The 20,005-nt window shown below is 41.6% G+C and overlaps 1 pseudogene; it reads left to right on the forward strand.

Moving 5' to 3' along the window:
- Positions 1-5,307: 5,307 nt before the first annotated feature.
- On the forward strand, positions 5,308-12,246 carry LOC115056674 (G1/S-specific cyclin-D1-like; annotated as a pseudogene).
- Positions 12,247-20,005: the final 7,759 nt, after the last annotated feature.

Consider the following 20,005-nt stretch of genomic DNA (forward strand, 5'->3'; position numbering starts at 1 on the left):
CTCTCCACAAGTCTGGGTGACAATAAGGCGGACTATGTTAACTGCAAGTCAATCCATAGCCTTGACATTCAGGTAGTATACATCTTACAAAATTATGTAGAATGCACAATAAACATTTGACATTCAGCCAGTTCATATATGATACTTACAGTTTTGCATTTACATTTGCATTACTTGTATTATTCATTTGAAGTTAGTCAGTCAGTTTAAATGTACCCTGCTAAAGTAGCGATGGGAATTACGGCTCTTTTTAGTGAGCCAATTCTTTTGGCACGGCTCACTAAATAGAAGCAGCTCTTTCGGCTCTCAAGTGGCACCTCAGATCTTTGCTGCTTTGTTTATGCTGCTGAGCCATAGCTCAGTTGAACCAGTCTTCCCCTTAGCTCTAAGCAGTGATGATTTTATTAACTTTTTTACAGATAAAATTCTCACGATCAGAGAAAGAATTTATCAGCTCTTGCCTACGTTAGATAAAAATCTCCTACTGAATACAGCAACTCCTGAATCAGCTGCGACGCCTCTTTTACATCTGGAATCATTCTCACCTCTGAATCTCTCAGAGCTAGCTTCTATAGTTTCATCATCCAGACCGTCAACCTGTCTATTAGACCCAGTACCAACTAGCCTCTTTAAAGAGATCTTTTATTTAATTGAGCCGTTCATTCTAGATTTGATTAATCTGACTTTATTTCTGGGTTATGTACCTCAGGCACTTAAGACCGCGGCATCAAACCCCAGCTTAAAAAGCCTAATCTTGATACAGATGTTTTGGCAAACTATAGACCCATATCGAACCTTCAATTTATTTCTAAAATCATTGAGAAAGCTGTAGCAAAACAACTACACAACCATCTGGATGGGAACAGTTTGTTTGAAGAGTTTCAGTCAGGATTTAGAGCCCATCATAGCACAGAAACAGCGCTGGTTAAAGTCTCCAATGACATTCTAATGGCCTCAGACAATGGATCAGCAGGTTCAGTCAAAACCCCTAATAGCATTATTAAAGAGACCCAACAAATTCCTCAATGAGCAGGCACTTGGTGACAGTGGACAGGCACAGATGACAGACTACCTGTCATCTGTGAAACCAAATCTGGGCACAATGTGAGATGAATGCATTCACCCAGGCTGACCTGCTGCAATGTGTGTAGCTATGTGTGAAAATACTAGGTGACAGATGAAACAAAATCTTGACTGAGCTGAGGTAGATAGTTGATGACTGCTACACTGCCATGCAATACAGAAAGCTGTTTCTGCTGTTTTTGCTGTTTCTGGCCTGCGTAAAATCCACTGCTCCAACTCAATAAGAACCAAAATCAAGATGGCAGCCCTGTAACTGGTGAGCAGACTGTCTTAAGCGCAGGGGACAACTGAACAGGTTGAGTGGGACTGATAAAATCCATGTGTTTCAACAGAACTGGTGATGTGAAAGTGAAAGTGAAGACATGGCAAACACTCCCATGGAGACACCTACAGCTTGATTGTATTGCCATCTGATCATTCAGTGGCTAAGACTGTGGTCTGCAAATTTTGACCTCAAGTTGTCGTCAGTGGTGTTAAAATGAACTGCTTTATAATGAACAATGTTTTGATGTCAAGTTTGTGAAAGCTCCCAGAGTAAGAGCATCCAGCTCTGACCTGAAACAATATACTTGGGGAATTTCTTTCTGAAAGCATCACTTTGTAAAGGTCAAATTTATTGCTCAGTTTTACATTGTGTTGGATTGTATTTGATTGTACATGTGCTCTCAATAAAGAGCAAGTTGAGTGTGGAATCATTCCATGGTTACAGAAAGTCTGATGAGGAGTTTTCTCCTCTGGTCTCCATTGTCCACCGTGGTGTCCACACCCTGACTTTGTGTGTCTTCTCTTCATTTTCATGTAGCTTGAAGCAGCTTGACTTGACTCTTGACTGAAGAGAATGGGGTCTTTATTCTTGTGTGGTAACTAGATGAAACACGGTCAACATCAAAGAAAATCATAGGAACCATTGCATTCTTTTCTGAGTCTTGGTCTGCAGCTATGCAGGGCAAAGTCTGAGCAGCAACATTAACAGGCAGCATTGCAAAAGGTAAACTGAACTGATCACCACAGATCACTTTCTGTGTAAGGGGATCAATAGATCAATTTATGAATCAATAGATTGTAAACAATGCTATTGTATGCAGCATCCAGAGTATACCGGGCCGACCTAAGAAAGTGAGGTTAAAGGTCATACAGACAGAAAGAGAGAAAAATGGCTACATGGTTCTCTGCCTGGGGTCTCTCAGAAACAGCTACACCTTGACATCAGTTCATTTATTAATAGTGCAGTGTAGTGACATAGTAAAGGGAACATGATGTATGCAGGAATGATGGGTAAACAGTCTGATCAGACATCCCATAGCTTATGTAACATCACAGTTCAGGAGGGTGATGACAGTGGGAAAGAAGCTGTTTTTGTGCCTGGATGTCTTGGTGGGCAGAGATCTGTCGTGCTTGCCAGATGGAAGGAGGTTGTGTTGTGTGTGCTGGATGTGGGTGGGTCTTTGATGATGTTCTCTGCTCTTTTCCTGGTCGGCTCAGAGTAGAGACCTTGGAGAGAGGGCAGAGGGGCACCAATGCTGACCGCATTGTGTGTTGTAATCTCTGCTTGTTTTGATTTGTGGCTGCTCCAAATCAAACTGTGATGGATGAGCAGAGGATGGATTCAATGATGGCAGTATAGAAGATGATCAAAAACTCCCATGGGAGGCCATGTTTCCGCAGTTGTCGTAGAAAGTACAGCCTCTGCTGTGCCTTTTTAAGGATGGTGTTGATGTTGGACTCCCACTTCAGATGATGGTACCCAGGAACTTGAAGGAGTCCACATGTGACACAGGGCTTTTGGATATTGTGGGGGGGGGGCAGCACAGTGGGGCATTTCCGAAAATCCACAATTATCTCCACAGTCTTCAGAGTGTTGAGCTCTAGGTTGTGCTGACTGCACCAACCTGTCAACCTCCTGTCAATATGCAGACTCATCACCATGCTGGATGAGCCCAATGACAGTGGTGTCATCTGCAAATTTTAGAAGCTTGACAGCTGGGCCTTTGGAGGTACAGTCATTTGTGTAGAGGGAGAAGAGTAGAGGAGAGAGGACACATCCCTGTGGTGCCCCAGTGCTGGTTGTGCGTATGCCAGACGTGGCCTTACCCAGCCGCACATGCTCACTCCGGTCAGAAAGCTGGAGATCCACTGACAGATGGCAGGAGAGACAGTGAGCTGAGAGAGTTTGGCTGTGAGGATTTCAGGTATGATAGTGTTGAATGCTGAGCTGAAGTCGACAAACAGGATCCTTGCATAGGTTCCTGGCTGGTCAAGGTGTTGCAGAATGAAGTGCAGGCCAATGCTCACTGCATCATCCATTGACCTGTTTGCCCTGTACGCAAACTGCAGTGGATCCAGCTGATGACCAGTGATGCTTTTGAGGTGGGTCAACACAAGTTGTTCAAATGACTTCATTGCGACTGAAGTCAAGGCTACTGGTCTGTAATCATTCAGTCCAGTGGTAGAGGGTTTCTTGTGGCTGGGATGATGGTGGGGCTTTTGAAGCATGAGGGGACTTCGCACAGCTTAAGTGACCTGTTGAATATTTGTGTAAACATTCCAGCCAGTTAGGTACCACAGGCCCTCAGACAGGAAGGTGTTACACCGTCAGGGCCTGGAGCTTTCCAGACATTTTGCCTTTGAAAGAGGCAGCAGACATCATGCTCACTTAGGATGAGTGGGGGTTGAGGGACAGGAGGGGGATGGGAGGGGTCAGCAGTTGGTCTGGGGTGGGGCAGTGGTGAGAGTGGTTCCCTCTGAACCGAGGGACAGAAGAAGGAGTTAAGCTCGTCAACAAGGCCATTACTAACCTCAGCAGAGGGGGATGGCCTCTTTTAGTTAGTAATTTCTTAGTAAAGCCTCTCCAGAGTGCTTTGGAGTCATTGACTGAAAACGGGTTTTTCAGTTTAGCAGAGTAGCTTCTTTTAGCTGCTTTGGTCTCTTTGGGCAGCAAGAGATGCCATCTCGTTGTGAATGCAGTGCAGTGATCACCACATCAAGTCTTAAAAAAGTTCTGCAAATTTCAATTCATGCAATAATTTTATCATGTGATGAGTTGCTGCCTACTCCAGAATGCACTGGTTAAAACAATAGTTGTTCTTAGAAAGGCTTCCAGCACGGCGGCGTAGTGGTTAGTACTGTCGCCCCACAATAAGAAGGTTGCGGGTCCGGTTCCCGGCCTGGGGCCTTTCTGTGCGGAGTTTGCATGTTCTCCCCGTGTCTGTGTGGGTTTCCTTCGGGTACTTCCTTCCACCGTCCAAAGACATACATGTCTGGGTTAACTGGTAATTCTGAATTGACCGTAGGTGTGAATGCGAGCATGAGTGGTTGTTCGTCTCTGTTTGTCTTTGTGTGTTGGCCCTGCGATGGTGAGAGTGAGAAAGGCCTCCATTGTTTGACAGGGTAAACAGGTGTAGACAGAGAGTGTATCCAGATTGTTTATTGGCCTCATGTGTCAAGTCTTCCGGAATATGCAATATTCAGAATAGAATTTAAACTCCTTCTGTTTACATATAAAGCTCTTAATGGCCAAGCTCCATCATATCTCAGAGAGCTCATAGTTCCTTACTGTCCTAGTAGGCCACTCCACTCTCTAGATGGAGATTTACTTGTGGTTCCTAGAGTCTCCAAGAGTAAATCTGGAGGCAGATTTTTCAGTTATCAGGCTCCTCTTCTATGGAACCAACTTCTAGTATCAGTCCAGGGGGCGAACTCCTTAGCAATTTTCAAGACCAGGCTTAAAACCTTTCTGTATGATAGAGCTTATAGTTAAAATGTTAAAGTTCATCTACTCTTTAGCTATGCTGCTATAGGCCTAGACTGCTGAGGAAAGGACTGAGCACCTCTCTCTCTTTCTCTCTACCTCTCCCTCTCTCTCTCTTTCTCTCTCTCTGCCATGCATGCACCAACATACCAATAACCATGCTTCTCCTAAATTCCTGTTTCTCCCAGTTCTAAGCATGTGTACTGTATTTACTATCCATGTTTTCCCAAAGTCTCTGTCTCTCCCAGTTCCTCTCCCCTCTCTCCCTGCCCTCATCCTGCAGGTGGTGAATCATCACTACCCCATGTTCCTGCAACACCTGCTGCTCCCATATCTTCATGAATTCCATACAGCATCATTTCTATGAACTTCATGCAGCACCATATGTTCCTGCCTACTGTTTTGAATATCCCCTCTTCCTGCTCTCATTCTCTCCCTACTCTACCCAATCATTCTCTCCCTACTCTACCCAATTGCTATGCTGTGAGGGGGACAGGCCTCCCGGGGCCTACTGGGACTCCAGCCTGTTGACTGACCGGATCCTGCACGCGCTCATGTCATCCCATCACAAGTATCTCCCAGCTCCCAACTACTTCAAATGCGTCCAGAGAGAAATGGTTCCGTACATGCGAAGGATCGTGGCAACCTGGGTGTTGGAGGTGAGGTGAAGCCGGTGCTTCAAGAGAACCACATAAAAAACCCTGTCTTTTCGACTTCCTCGAATATATCAGCTTTCTTCTTAACTAGGAATTCCTTCCTTCGTGGAGCAGCGCACTGGAATTGCGATTATTTGGCATGATAAACATAACCATGATGCTAGTCGGCTTTTAAAGGTCCTTGTGAAGTAAATCAACAATTTAAAACATTATTAATGCGTAGTGACGTTAAACGTCGCAATTAAGGCCGACTGTCGCCACCTTTGTCTATAACTGATGTTATTACTGTTTAAGTCGAAAGACTTATATGACTTAATGCTTACATGACGCAGAAACATGAAAAAAAAACGTTTAAAATGTCGCAAGCTGAAGGTAGGCCTGCGCTACCTTTGTGTTGGAGGCTCGTGTGGCTTTACCATCTTTTGGCCACAAGCTGACAACAGTAAGGAGTTCAACATCACTTGAGCGTCACGTCATTCAGTCTACTGTAATAAAGGGCTCGTCTTCTCGCCCGTTTATCACTTATACAGGCCCAGCTAGAGCTTTTCCTCTTCCTCGTGGTTCTCATTTTCCCTGTATTCATCATGTGTTCTTTTAGGTTAGTTAGTGTTCGCCGGATTATATCGTTATGAGCCACAGTATTAAAGATACAAACTTCACACTATGGGGGAAAAGTAAAAAGTTTGATAGTATGACAATGTGGAAGACAATCTTAAATGAGGTCACAAATCATAAGGTCATCCGGTATAAATAAAGGAAAACAACACCATGAGAGCCCTTTCTTTTTCACATCATACATTTTTCCCTCACAGGAACTACCCCATAACTAAAGCAATGCTCTGCACTCCTGACATATTCCAGCTAGTCCTGGTTACTGGCCATATACATCCCTTCATAGCCACTGTTCATCTTATTACGACTACATTCTGTAGGATAATCTTCCATGTCAACTGGATTTATCATGGCAGTGGGTTGAGTTGTGCCCAGCCTGATGAAGTGGTACAGTGATTTCCAGATTATAAACCACTACTTTTTTCACAAGCTTTGAACCCTGCAGTTTAAACAACTATGTGGCTAATTTATGGATGTTTACGGGTAACAAGTGTCATGCCGCCAATACATTTAGCTTCACATCAGAACAGTGAAATTACCAAACAGGTCAGAGTGAACCAATGAATTTGTTGGAATTAAATTAAATGTAACCACACTAAATTCTTCAGATCAGTCATTTAAGTTGCACTTCATGCACACACCCTTATCATGGAAAACACAGCAATGCATATGACGCAGATTTCAAGTTAAAATCGATTGATCTGGTGAAAAGGCGAAATCTTTCTGTGTAACATAATTCCTGCCATATGCCATTTATAGCTTATAAACAAGTGCAGCCTATATATGAACTAAACTGTTTTTCTCTTAAAATTTAGCAGGCACGTCTTATATTCAGGTGCGCTCTATAGACCAGAAATTACGGTATATCTAATTTCAGTGTGATGTCTGGTTACTTTGTCCAGGTGTGTGAAGAACAGAGGTGTCACAAGGAGGTTTTCCCTCTGGCTATGAACTACATGGACCGTTTCCTGTCTGTGGAACCCACAAAGAAGACTCACCTGCAGTTACTGGGTGCTGCCTGCATGTTCCTGGCCTCCAAACTGAAGGAGATGATCCCACTATCTGCAGAGAAACTCTGCATTTGTACAGACAATTCCATCACATCAGCTCAGTTGATGTTTTTTTTTGTGGGGACACTGATCTTAGCTCCTAAGCATTTGTCTGGCTGGTCTGGGTTTATAGTCCCTAGATAGGGTGAGAATGGGTAAAATTCGGGACTGGGGGGGTTTGCAGGTTGACTGTCATGACATGTCAGAAAAAGAGCAAAACAGTGACTGTGCATATATCAATTTAATACAAACTTTCTGTCATTGGACCTTCTTACAACAATACAACATACATACATGAATACAACATACAACAATACAACAATGTAAACAGGCCTTAACATGTAGAGGAAAAACCACTCAATCTGGCAACTCATACCTGCTGCACTAACAAATAGGCCTACATCATCAAAACTTGAACATGAACTAGTTCAGATCATAGCTTATAATTCAATAGTCCATTTTAAAAATTGTAAATTAAACTATTAGCTGGTTCATGTAGTAAGTGAACTTTTCCAACATTGGCTGACTGCACTGGAACGTCCCATCACTCCTTCTCATGGCTAACTGCGCTGTCCCTTCCCTTGCGGCTCTCTTGCTCTCTTCATCATCGGAGGGTGCTGGCTGCAGGATGACTTAACCACCATGATCAGTTTAATCATTTTTTATCAGGAAATAACTCGTGTGATATATATATATTTTTTTATCTTTTATCTTTTTTTTTTTTTTGGGGGGGGGGGGGTGTTTCCAAACGTCTAGTCACCCTATCCCTATAGGATGACTCTTGTGAGTTTATGTAACCTGCTGACCTTGTTCTTCACTTTTTAGACTCTGTTACAAAACAATTTTTTCTTGAAATTTAGTCAGAGTTTTTTTTATTTTATTTTTTTGTCTCCAGTGGCGTATTCCTAATGGTTTTGATGTCCTATGACTTTTACTGTGGCACTTCAAATTCCTAAATTCCAAAGGAGATAAAAAAAAAGCATTTACTGTTAATCTGTGCATCTGTCTACTTACATTGACTCAGTGCTCTCTGTCTGTCTCCTGGTCCTTGTCCACTCACAGCAAATGGAGCTGCTGGTCTTGAATAAGCTGAAGTGGGACTTGGCTTCAGTTACGCCCCTGGAATTCATCGACAACTTCCTGTCTCAGCTGCCCATCAGAAGGGAGAGCAGGCCCATACTCAGGAAGCATGCACAGACCTTTGTGGCTCTCTGTGCCACAGGTATGTGGCACAGAGACTGTGTTAGACTTCATTAGACAACACTGCTGTCTAGTTATACAGAAGAGTTGAATCAGGCTCAACTCTTGCGTTGACGAGTCAGAAACTTTAATGTGCATGTTTGTGATAGATCACTTTGTAACATTTACATAGCAAAACATTATGAAATAACTTTTCCTTGTTAGAAATAGAAAACATGGTCGATAGAACTCATCCAATCCATGTTTTGACAAACAACACGAACAGCCAATGACAATGAGAATAGCACCGTGCTGAGCCAATCACACAGTTAGAATGGAGTTACAGCCATGTCAGGCAAGGTTGACACATACATAGAGAAAGTAGGTGATGCAGCCGGCTTAAACGTAAGCTAGTGATAGGTAGATGAGGCGTCATGATGTCTCGAGACGTTTCGACACATTGCAAAACTATTGATACTGGGTCAATACTGTGTCACTGAATACTGACACCTGCTGGACCTTAAAAATCCCTGCAGGCAACCTAGTTGACAGATAACACTGATTTGATGACCTAGTATATACAATATTATAATTAAAGTCATTGTATTATTTCATATCTTCATTTCATTTTTAAATATCTTTGATATTGTTAGATACAGTCAATAAATAATGTGAACATGGATCAGAACATGACAATCTTAAGTGAATGTGTTATGAATGAGGATGCATGTGGACTGGGATTTTTTTTTTTTTTTTTTTTTTTTTTACAAATTTTTATTAAAAAAAAAAAGTTTTTCCAATGTTTTGAAGATGAGCCTGTTACGCTTTTTTGATACAACTTCCCCAACTGTAGAAAACACCCATTCACACAGCACAGATGAGGCTGGAGTTAAGAGAAATTGTAAGGAAAGCCAGAAGACGTTAGGAAAGATTGTCTTTTGGTTTTCTCAGTATCTTATGGAATCCTGGGACCTGGCAATATTGCCCTCTGCCAGATGTATCTGCACCTCCTGGATGGCATCAGCTGTGGCACTTTTGGTCTGCCTGCCCTCTTTGATGTTGAGATGTTGCAGGTTATCCAAAAACAACAAATTGACAATTTAGTACATGATTTCCAAACAGCAACAAACAAATAATGCTGAATAACATGCCTGAAGTGGGTGCAGACAGCTGTTGTGAAAAAAGTCCCGGCTGGGATCATTGGTGCATTCGATTACAGACGCACATTCTGACCGCAGTCTACTGATGGCCTCATTGCATTTGGAGGAACAGCGGAACCTGAGTGATTTAAATCTGGGGTCTAGAAGTGTTGCTAGGGTCAACACACACTGTGGCTCGACGCTTCAGGTGTTCATGTAGGTTTATGGCTGCCTGTGTGTGCAAGGTTGAAGCATTACACTCTGGTGCAAGATAGAGCCATCCCATCATTGGGATGACCTTTAACCCTGACACTCGCCTCTCTTCGGACAACCCCACTGTAGCTTGATGGAAAGGAGCAAGCACAAGAAGTGTTTCTCCTGTGATGGTATACTCATCAGCTGTAAGTGAGTCAAATCTGTTTTTAGAGAGGCCAGAGGTACTCACACTGGTTCCCTCTCATCATGTAGCCTTGACAGTATTTCATATGTGCTGTTCCAGCGCATTGGCACCTCATTGATAAGTTTCAGGGTTGGTTGTCCCATCTGTTGCTGCACTTGAGCAAGCTTCTCCTTGGCTGTAGTGCTTGATCTGAAGTATGTGACAATGTGCCTAGCTTTGTGTCTGATGGATATAAGTGTGGGGATCTGATCACATGATTTTCTAACTAATAAATTGAGCCTTCAGGCAATGCAAATTGAGTGCCGAATTTGGAGCTGTTTCGTGGATGCAATCATGTTTGGTGCTGCGTCGGTCACAAGACACTTTACTTTATTGGTTATGTCCCAGTCCTCCATCATGCCCCTTTTGACTTGGGCCAAATTGTCAGCAGTGTGACTTTGTGGAAAGTATTACGCTCCTAACACAGATGTACACAACTGCAAATTCTCATTAATGTAGTGACAGGTAAGAGCCAGGTATGCCTCCATGTTCACAGATGTCCATATGCCAGCTATACTCACTGCCAAAGCCGCCTGTACTTCCATTTTCACTCGTTCCCGTTCCTTCTCGTACTTTTTGGCTATCATTTGTTTGATGGTCTGAAAATTACACCACGTCAAACCAAAAGTAAATCAATATATTTAAATTAAAGATGAAATAAATTGGATATATCAACTACTACTTTAGATAATTTCCACACAAACCTTTCTGGTTGGCAAAACATATGAGGGCTGAAGGACCTGAACCAGTTCCCTGAACCCTTCACTCTCCACAATGCTGAGGGGCTGGCAGGCCTTCAGGATAAAATTCAGCATTGCCTCATCCAGCATCTGCTTCCTGGAATCTGGATGGTTAAAAATGAGGTAGAGAATAAATTAATAGGAATTAATTATCAATAAAGCATCTGTGAGTAAGTTGTAGAATGGCTGTATACCTGAGTTTATCCTGTGTGTATCTTGGACTCCATTCTCATGCCTGGCCCTATAATGCCCCAGAATTCAGGAGATGGTGTTGTTTAAATAGGAAAGTTCTGTCGAACAAATGCAGCATTTAACCTGCAGAAAATAATATGAATAGTAAACTAAGAGTCACTTTCCGATATGAGATCAAAATGGTCACACACGGCGGAAACCTTTCTTTTGGCTTGAGGCTGCTCCATAATTCTTGATGAAGTTGACGATGAACCGCAAAAGATCAGAGATTCTTTTGGCAGATGCATCCCGTTGATAGATACGCTTCCTTATAAACACAGTTGGGTACGTCAGAGTCAGTTCAAAACAGTTCCTGTATCGGTCACATGTCTTTCTTAAAGCAATACGCCCAACAACACTTTTGTTTTTGCTGGTTTTGCTGTATGAGCTCAATGCATGCGCCGACGCATCGGTGTTGTCAGACCCATCACTAATGTAAGCACACATGCTTGTGTTTTGGCCACCAGTATGTTAGGAGCGGGAGTGAAATACATGAAAATGGCAGAAAATGTTCACACAAGTTACGGCGTCCCTGAAGAAGACACAGACACAGCTCAAGGCTCAAAAGACAAGGACATTGTTGAAAAGAAAGGTCAGAGGAATTTGGTAGTGTGGAGACATTTTGGCTATTTAAAGTCCAACAAGAAGCAGAGTAGCATGCACTGCAAATTTTGTCAAGCTTCTGATTGGTCAGAATTGAGACATTTCTATTTTGTCTTACCTATTTTATTTTTTTGTAATTGACCAAAGAATTAAGTTGTCGATTTTTCTTTTTTTGTGTTCTCCTGTATCATTTGAAGCTTCTGACATAGCTTCTGAAATATTGTGATAAGATTATGTTCCATATCGCCCCGAGACCTACATTTACACAATAACTTCATTGCCTCACCGCATCTCGCTCCCATGGCTCAATATAGTGTTAGCGCGTGGCTCCCATTAACTGTCATTAACTGAGGTTTTGATTCTTTTGTGATGCTCCACAGATGTTAAATTCATAGCTAGCCCCCCTCAATGGTGGCAGCTGGCAGCCTGGTGGCAGCAGTGGAGGGGCTACAAATTAAAATGGCAGGTAATGCCATGATGTCGCATAAGCTCACAGAGCAGTTGGCACAGACCATCAAAAGTGACCTGGTAGGTACATTGCCCATTGCTCTGCCACTCAGTCATTTGACTCTGTTGCACCATTCAAAATTGTCTCTGTTGTTCCGTAGGACTGTCTCAGGGTGTTACAGGAACATATTGAGTCTCTGCTGGAAACCAGTCTCAGACAGGGCGAACAGCAACACTCAGTTACCATGGAAACTAAGACAGTTTGTGAAGGGCAGGACCTCTTAGCTACACCCACAGATGTCTGTGACATCAACATCTGACTGAGAAGCAGGTTGAACTGATGGAGTGACAGCCCCTGCGTATGTCTGTTTGAGTACTCACAAGTAACTTGACTGAACAGCGTCTGACCACTGTGTACGAAGACCAGTGGAGACCAAGAGATATTGACATCATCATCAAGATGACCACAGCCTTGACACTTGAAGTAGCTCACAATAAGTCTAGGAATGCAATATCTGTCCGTACCTCTGTCTGCTTCCGCCCACAAAGACTGAAACCAATGCATTTATCCAATGTTTAATTATGTGTAGGCCATCTCCTACTAACAGTGACACAGCTGCTTAAAAGTTATCCTGAGTTAAATTTTTTTACATTATTTATCATGACCTTCCCATGACCACCCACTACAACCACCTGTGACTCCAATAGAAAGTTTGAAAAATGCAATTGTACTGAAAATATATAGAAAAAAAGAGCTTTTATAGTCATAAGTTTGAGAATTAGGAACTAAAGTGAAGGAATTGTACTTTTTTATTTCATATGAAAAAAATATGGTCCCTGGCTCATCTCTATTGCAGGTACAAACTGAGTTTGACTCCTCTCTTAGTCTGCCACCTGGCCGTTTTTGTTTCAGTTTTCTTTCAGCATTGCATTTTCTGAGGTGAGGTTGGTCAGAGAGTAACCATTGACAGAACCAGCCCAATTCTGTTCACTCCTGTAATTATTACAAAAACACGTAAACACTGGAGAGTGGAAGAGTTGCAGAGGGTAATTTAAAACAAATGTTGGATGATGGAATTTGCATTGAAATATCTGTAATCTGAGACTGAGGATGATGAACTAGATAACATTTCATCTGAAGGGTCTTTGAAGAGCAGCCAGTGCAATTTACAACTAACATCACCAGGTAGAGTCAGTGGGCTGCAGGTAGGGGGTCCGGACATCCCAAAAGCTTTGGGAGAGTCCCGGAATCAAAGCAGTTGTCCTGAATCCTGCCCTAATTGTCACGAAAATCACACGAGTAGAATCTGGAATTATTTCCTGATAAAACATTAAAAAGTGATCATGGTGGTTGAGTCATCCTGCAGCCAGCACCCTCCGATGATGAAGAGAGCGCAAGTTGCAGCTGCAAGGTAAGGGACAGCGCAGATAGCCATGAGGAGGAGTGATGGGACGTTGCAGTGCAGTTAGCCAGTGTTGGAAAAGTTCACTTTCTACATGAACTAGCTAATAGTTAGGCTTACCAATTTTAAAATCAGTTCAGATCATAGTTTATAATTCAACATTCCATGTTCACGCTCAATACGTTTGGTTGCTGCAATTATGTCAAATGTGCGTTTTTCATTTTTGTTTTTCTTTTTGATGACGTAGGTTTATTTGTTTGTGCAGCAGGTATGAGTTGCCAGATTGATCGGTTTTTACTCTACATATGAAGGCCTTTTTTACATTGTTGTATGCTTGAAGAGGGTGCAATGACAGAAAGATTGCATTAAATTGATATATGCTAGGTGTATGGAGTGTGGTCACTGTTTTGCTGTTTTGCAACCCCCCCCCCTCGTCCTGAATTTTACCCATTCTCAGCTGGTCACCCTGGTGACACACATTACTGCAGGGGTCCTACAAAAAATTGGGTCAAAAATCAGACGTTTAATCTGATGTCAGTTTTTCCTCCACATAAAGAAAAATATTTCCTCTGCATGTAGGGGGAGCCAACTCTGATTCTTCTCGTGTAAACCCTCTGCTGTAATATCGATTTAGTTTCCGATCCTGACTTCAGTTAAACAAAATCACTGCACACTTGATTCTGGATTCTGAACAGCTGAAAGTAAAGAAACTGCGTGTGTGTGTGTACGTACATATACATAGAGAGAGACTAACAGTAAGCTTGTATTTAACAGTCCTCTGTTAAATACAAGCTTACTGTTAGTAATTTATTGTGTTCTGTTGTCAGACATTGGACTGAAGGGATGTTTCCACCTCCAACTCTCGAGGACTTGGCTCCTTATTCAGGGAAGGACAGAGTTATTTTGGAGAAAAACATACATTTTCACCTAGAAATGAAAAAGCTCAGCTGTTTGAGAAATTTGACATAGGACTTTTTTGTGAAGTTTTGCCACAGTGTAACATCTTGTGGGTGAATAAGATGTCATTTAGTAAGGACTGGTGGCTCACTTATTTCTTCTTTCGTTTATGGTTTAGCCTTTGTGTTGAGTTCAGTGGTAGAAAAACTGAAGAAGAATCAAGAAATGGCTGTGGACAAGTTTCGCCGCAGATAACACATCACTCTTCAGGATGTTACACCATTTCAGAGCATGAACGTATTTCTTAATCAGCTTAGAGTACAGAGATGATGCACCTCAAAACTGAAGGAAACGGCTAACAGTGGATCACATTGCTGGACAACACAATGTTGGGTTTGAAAATGGTGTCTTTGGTTATCAGTTATAATTCCTAATTATCAGAGATGATTTTATACATTGAATTATAAAATTATTTTTATTAAATTCAGTTAGTAATGTGTGGCACCACCAATAACTAAACTGTAAACGTTGCCTCATAAGCACTTGTTCAATTAGAAGAGCCAATGTCTGAGAGAGTCAGCTCGGATTTCTCACCTTCCACCGATCACTTAGTGGTGTTGATATTTCAATCAGCCACCTATCACAATAAAATATGCACAATAATGACAAGAAGACTTAACTTTAAAGCTACAAATAGTATTTCTTAACTAACTAGCTCCACAATAATTAACATAGCCAACAATTGTTCAATCAATAAGTACGACACTACCAACTAATGCTAAGCAAAACACAGAAAGACAGCAGCATTTTAAGATCTTCATGCAGAGGCCCTTTTTGACAATTTCCGCCTGTTTTTGTATCACTGCAAATAAAGCTTTATAACTACAGACGTACTAGTCCCAGAACTATGACTGATGGCTTAAATTAAAGAAGACATCTGTACCTTCACATCTATTAAAATATTGAATTGAGTAATTCCCTAAAACATAGGGCCATTGAAAAAACTATATTTTGGGGAAAAATTAAAAATGAGTTTAACATTTTTTGTGAAAACAGTGATATCTCAAAATCTTCATTATGAAACAGGTTGGTAAAAACTGTATGGTTCCTCAGTAGTTTTACCTATCAACCTAAAATTTGGTACACATGTGGACAGGGTGTGTGTGAACCATATATATCAAACAGCGTCCCTTGGCGAGCTCCAGTGTGCCAAACCTATCCAAAATGGTCCAATTTGGCTAAAATGCACACTGTAAGATTTCAGTGTTATATAAATTTTTTTTAACAGATAACCTTTTGGGGCCAATCACAGTTACATAAGTAAAATTCCATTTGAAAATTGCATTTATAGGGATGAATATATGGTGTCCAAAACCTATCCAAACATGAATTTCACCTATTTTTGCCTGATTTATGTGGTTATTTTGAAGCTTTATAACTCCAGAAGTAAACTCACAACAATCAGTGATGGCTTAAGTGAACAAAGACCTTCGATATATGAATTTATGAAATTTCATGTATGGTCTTTTATTCTTAATTTCATAATTACATTAAAACTTGGGGCAGTAAAAACACACTTTTTGTTGAGATGCCCATTGTTTCCATTGTTTAGGAGAGCCAACAAAGGGACCAGATGGCTGTAGGCTGCCGTCGTCGACGTCGCCCTCCTTTTCATCCTCATTGGACATTTGCAGCACCTCCGTCGGTGTAAACACCATATTCGCCATGTTGATCTAAAAAAGTGCCACAAGTCCCCACGACAGGTTTCCCAGCCCTTATTTGGGGTGAAAAAGTGGCCCAATCAGGAATTGTTATACGTCAGAGGAAACCTTAGGGCCTCTTCTATTGGATGGAAAATTTGTTTTCAACGTGCCTTTGATTGACAGGAGATGCTGCCTGCGCATAGTAGATCTGTCTGACCTTAGCATTAGCATTAGCACAGGGGGGAAAGAAGACAAAACGTCCGATTAGCTGGACACGATGGATAAAACTGAACCACGGATTATTGTTGGGCAAATCTTCAGCTTTAAAATGAGGCCAGGCTTGTGATTTTATTCAATGTCTTAGTAAGGGTTTGATCAAAGAATGCTCGTATTTCACGGCGATAGAAAACAATGTCTGACTTTTTTGTTTTTGGTGAGCAGGCTTGTTGAAAACTTTACTGGGAAATAAATTCAATTTTTGTACTTTGTTGTTGTTTCTATGACAGTATACGATTTTTTGGAGGTGAAAGAAACGGTGTAAACATGGTACACATATGTTTACACTCCCTTTGTTGTTGACTTGTTGTCTTGCTGCCGTCTCCTACTGTCCGAGAAATTTTCAGTAACTATGATAAAACTATAGCACATAGAAATGCCAAAATTTTGTAGCTGAAAGTGTGTTAAAAAAATCTGTGTTGAAATTTTCATTAAAACCTGCCGGCGTCCCAAACACTAGGGGGACTGAGTGAAGAGGTTAAACAAGAAAACATAGCATGTGTGTGTCAAAATGTTGCAGCTTCCTGGGGAAGTCATGTCACACGTAAACAACCGGAGGAAGCTGCCGTAAGGTTACGGTTAACAATGGCAGAGGCGTTTTTGCACACGCGCAAATCCAATGGTGGACAACAGAGGGATAAGATAGCTATACCTGCGTTATCTTACCATCAGATGTGCGGAAACAAAAAGTGTGCCATTGAATGGCTCTGAAGGTGTGTGCGTGTAGTGTGTGTTAGTAAAAGTTATTTTGAATGGAGAATTTTAGATGATTCATTCATAAATTAAAGATTATTTCGACATCAACCCACTTCGAGCAGAGGGCGGAGTAGCCTACTTTGAATCACTTATCGCTGTTGAGATCTCCTAGCTGGAGCCCAAGGAGCTGAGGTTTCCAGGAAACCGGGCGTCAAGCTCCAAGTGGTTTCTCTCGGGGATGACGGATGTTGCCAGGGGTTAAGGGCTCTGCTGGGGTCTCAGTGAATCAGGGTCGGTATTAGTCTGCAGACTTCCTTCACTAGGCACTCTCAGGTCTGGTCAGCCGGTCCTGATCAGGTGGATAGCCGGGCCAGAGGTTGACGTCGGAATAAGCTTTCAGGTCCAAATAATAATATCAAAACTCGGGATTAGCGCTGACCAAATGACGCAAAACCTTCTGAATTTAAAAAACTAAATTTAGAAAAAAGGAACAAAATTCTTAAAGACTCACTAGTGTGAGATTTAATTTGAATTGATCTAGCTTGTTATCAGACCAAAGTAAAAAAAAAAAAAAAACTACAACTACAACACTCATTCAAGTATGAACAGGAGTGGGTAATTAAGAGATAAAATAGAAACGTGCACAAAGAAAAATGTAAAGAAAAGACTTAAAGAACTCAAAAACTACAACATAATGAAAGATGAAAAACATATAGAAGACAAAGACTCAAGAAAAAGAGAAAAAAGAAACCAAACAGAGGAAGCAGCTGCTTTTATCCTTGGGCGTATGTAGGGGGGACTTTGTGGTGGTCACCACTGCCTGGAGCTCACTTTCACTTTCAAAGGGGTTGGTTGCATGACAGAAAGGAGCTGATTCTGGAACTTTCTAAAGTGGATTTGATTTTCACGCATGTATCTTGTATTCTCCCACCATTGCCCATTCACATTTAATAACAGCAGACTATATAATTATCACTAGAAGTAGTTAATACATTGGTATCAAACTAATCTATTGGTGTACATAATACATTGCAGTTGATAGGGAAAAACAATTATTCTTAACACGCATAAACATTTGATAACATGAGATACCATCGATAGTGTGACACTGTGGTGAGGTTGTCTTGTCTGGGCTTACTGTATCTCATCATTTCCTGTTTTATTTTGAAATGCCTAACTCTCCTCTCGTTTCAGAGCACTTGCCCTTCCTCATGTCTCCTGCGTGTCCTCCTGATTACCAATTGTCTCCACCTGTTCCCCATTTTTCCCACAGTTCAAATAGTCTGTCTTCCCCTTGTCTTGTGTCGTCGATTCATGTCCCACACCAGCGTTACGTCCATGCCACAGCCCTCGTTTCTTTGTAAGCCTTTTGGTCCTCTACTGAGTGAATTCTCGTTTGTAATTTATATAGCAGAGTTAGCTCTTTTTCACCATAGCCTTTTTGTTCTTTCCCCTACATGAGTGACTTTTTGTTTGTAAATTCTGTTGTATAGATTAATGTTCATAGCCTTTGTGTTTTCCTCCTTGAGTGATTTTGAGTTTCATAACGTTTTCATAGGATTACCTTGATCCTCCGCTTAGTAGCGTGAGTGAGTTTCTTTTGTTTTATTAGTCAGGTTTTTCCTCCCTACGGAGTGTTTTTTTGTTGCCCTGTTTTCTTTATTCACTTGGTTCTGAGATCATTGCCACCAAGAATAAAGTCTGTGACTTACAAAGCCTCTGCTCCTGAGTCCTATCTGAGTCCCGGCCTGACAGTACACACTGGCCAGTATGGACAGCAGAGGCGGCCTAGCTGATGGCCGCACTACGTTCCCAGGAAGCGCGACTGACCCACCAGGAGGCGTTCCAGGGGGCGCTGTTTGCGCGGCTGGACCAACTGTCAACCCACTTACAAAGCCTCTGCTCCTGAGTCCTATCTGAGTCCCGGCCTGACAGATAGCATGGTATTTCAGAGGTTATGAGGTAGTTTTAATCCTTAGAGGAAACGTCCTTAAAGAGTAGTAGTGGCACATGGTGGATATTCACATTAAAACTAGAAAAATACATCTCAGCTGTACTGTGGACTGAAGAACTGTACTTCAGATTAAGATTCTTGAAAACGTATACAGAGTATTGAAAAACTGGTTACATAGTGATTATATATATATATTGTATCGTGATATTTTAAACATACTTTAATGAGTGTAGTTGAAAAGTTCTCCGTTCAGGTTGGTGTGTGAGGTGATTTATGGCAGGAGTCTGTGTTTTATCTCGAGGCCCCCTTTTTGGTTTGAGAAAATAGGAGAGTGTTGCAGTTTAAGGCAATGTTCTCCTTGATGATCTGAAAGGAGTGCTTTCCTGGTGTGAGCACCCCAAGATAGTATTTTGATGGAGCTCAAGATACTTTATTAGATTGTTTGTTGCGAGGTGACAATCAGTTATCAATCCTAAGTGATAGTTTGTTGCCAATTTCATCCAGTGTCACTTTGTGGGGGTTTCATGCATATTGTTTGTTTACTATAGGTAAATTACTTTGGCACCTTTACAGCTTCACGGTTCAATACTAAGGACTTTGTTGGTGTTGGACATTCCTTTAGTTTCTGTTTTTGGTCCAAGTGATATTTTTATGAGGTGGACGCGGGCTCAGGAGGCTCTCCTTAGTGCCAGAGCCCCCGCATGCTCCTACTGTGACTTCTTTATCTCATCTCTGCCATCCAAGGTCCGCTGCATATTGCATTAAGCCCAGTTACACAAAATAACCAAAAAGAATGAAAATAAAGAAAACAAAACACATCTGAAACAAAAAGGCCCAACCCAAAACTAATTATTAGGGAGGGAAAAAAAACATTGATAGTCACTGGACCCGCAAACAGTCCTATAAAAACAGGCATGGGTGTTAAGTTTTGTTCAGCATGTTAAAGTGCAATTTTTGTAAATCAAATAAATCATTAAATGTGCTGTACCTTCAGATAGTTTTAACTTGCACCCCTACCAGCGGTCACCTCGTATCACAGTGACAGATACTAAAAAAACAAAATACATTTAACACCACATATAATACATATAAAATGCAAGACTTACAATCATCATCTCAACTGAATGTCCACACACTCCTGCTCAGCATG

The sequence above is a fragment of the Echeneis naucrates genome, chromosome 16 (genome assembly GCF_900963305.1).
Source record: "Echeneis naucrates chromosome 16, fEcheNa1.1, whole genome shotgun sequence".
Lineage (NCBI taxonomy): Eukaryota > Metazoa > Chordata > Actinopteri > Carangiformes > Echeneidae > Echeneis > Echeneis naucrates.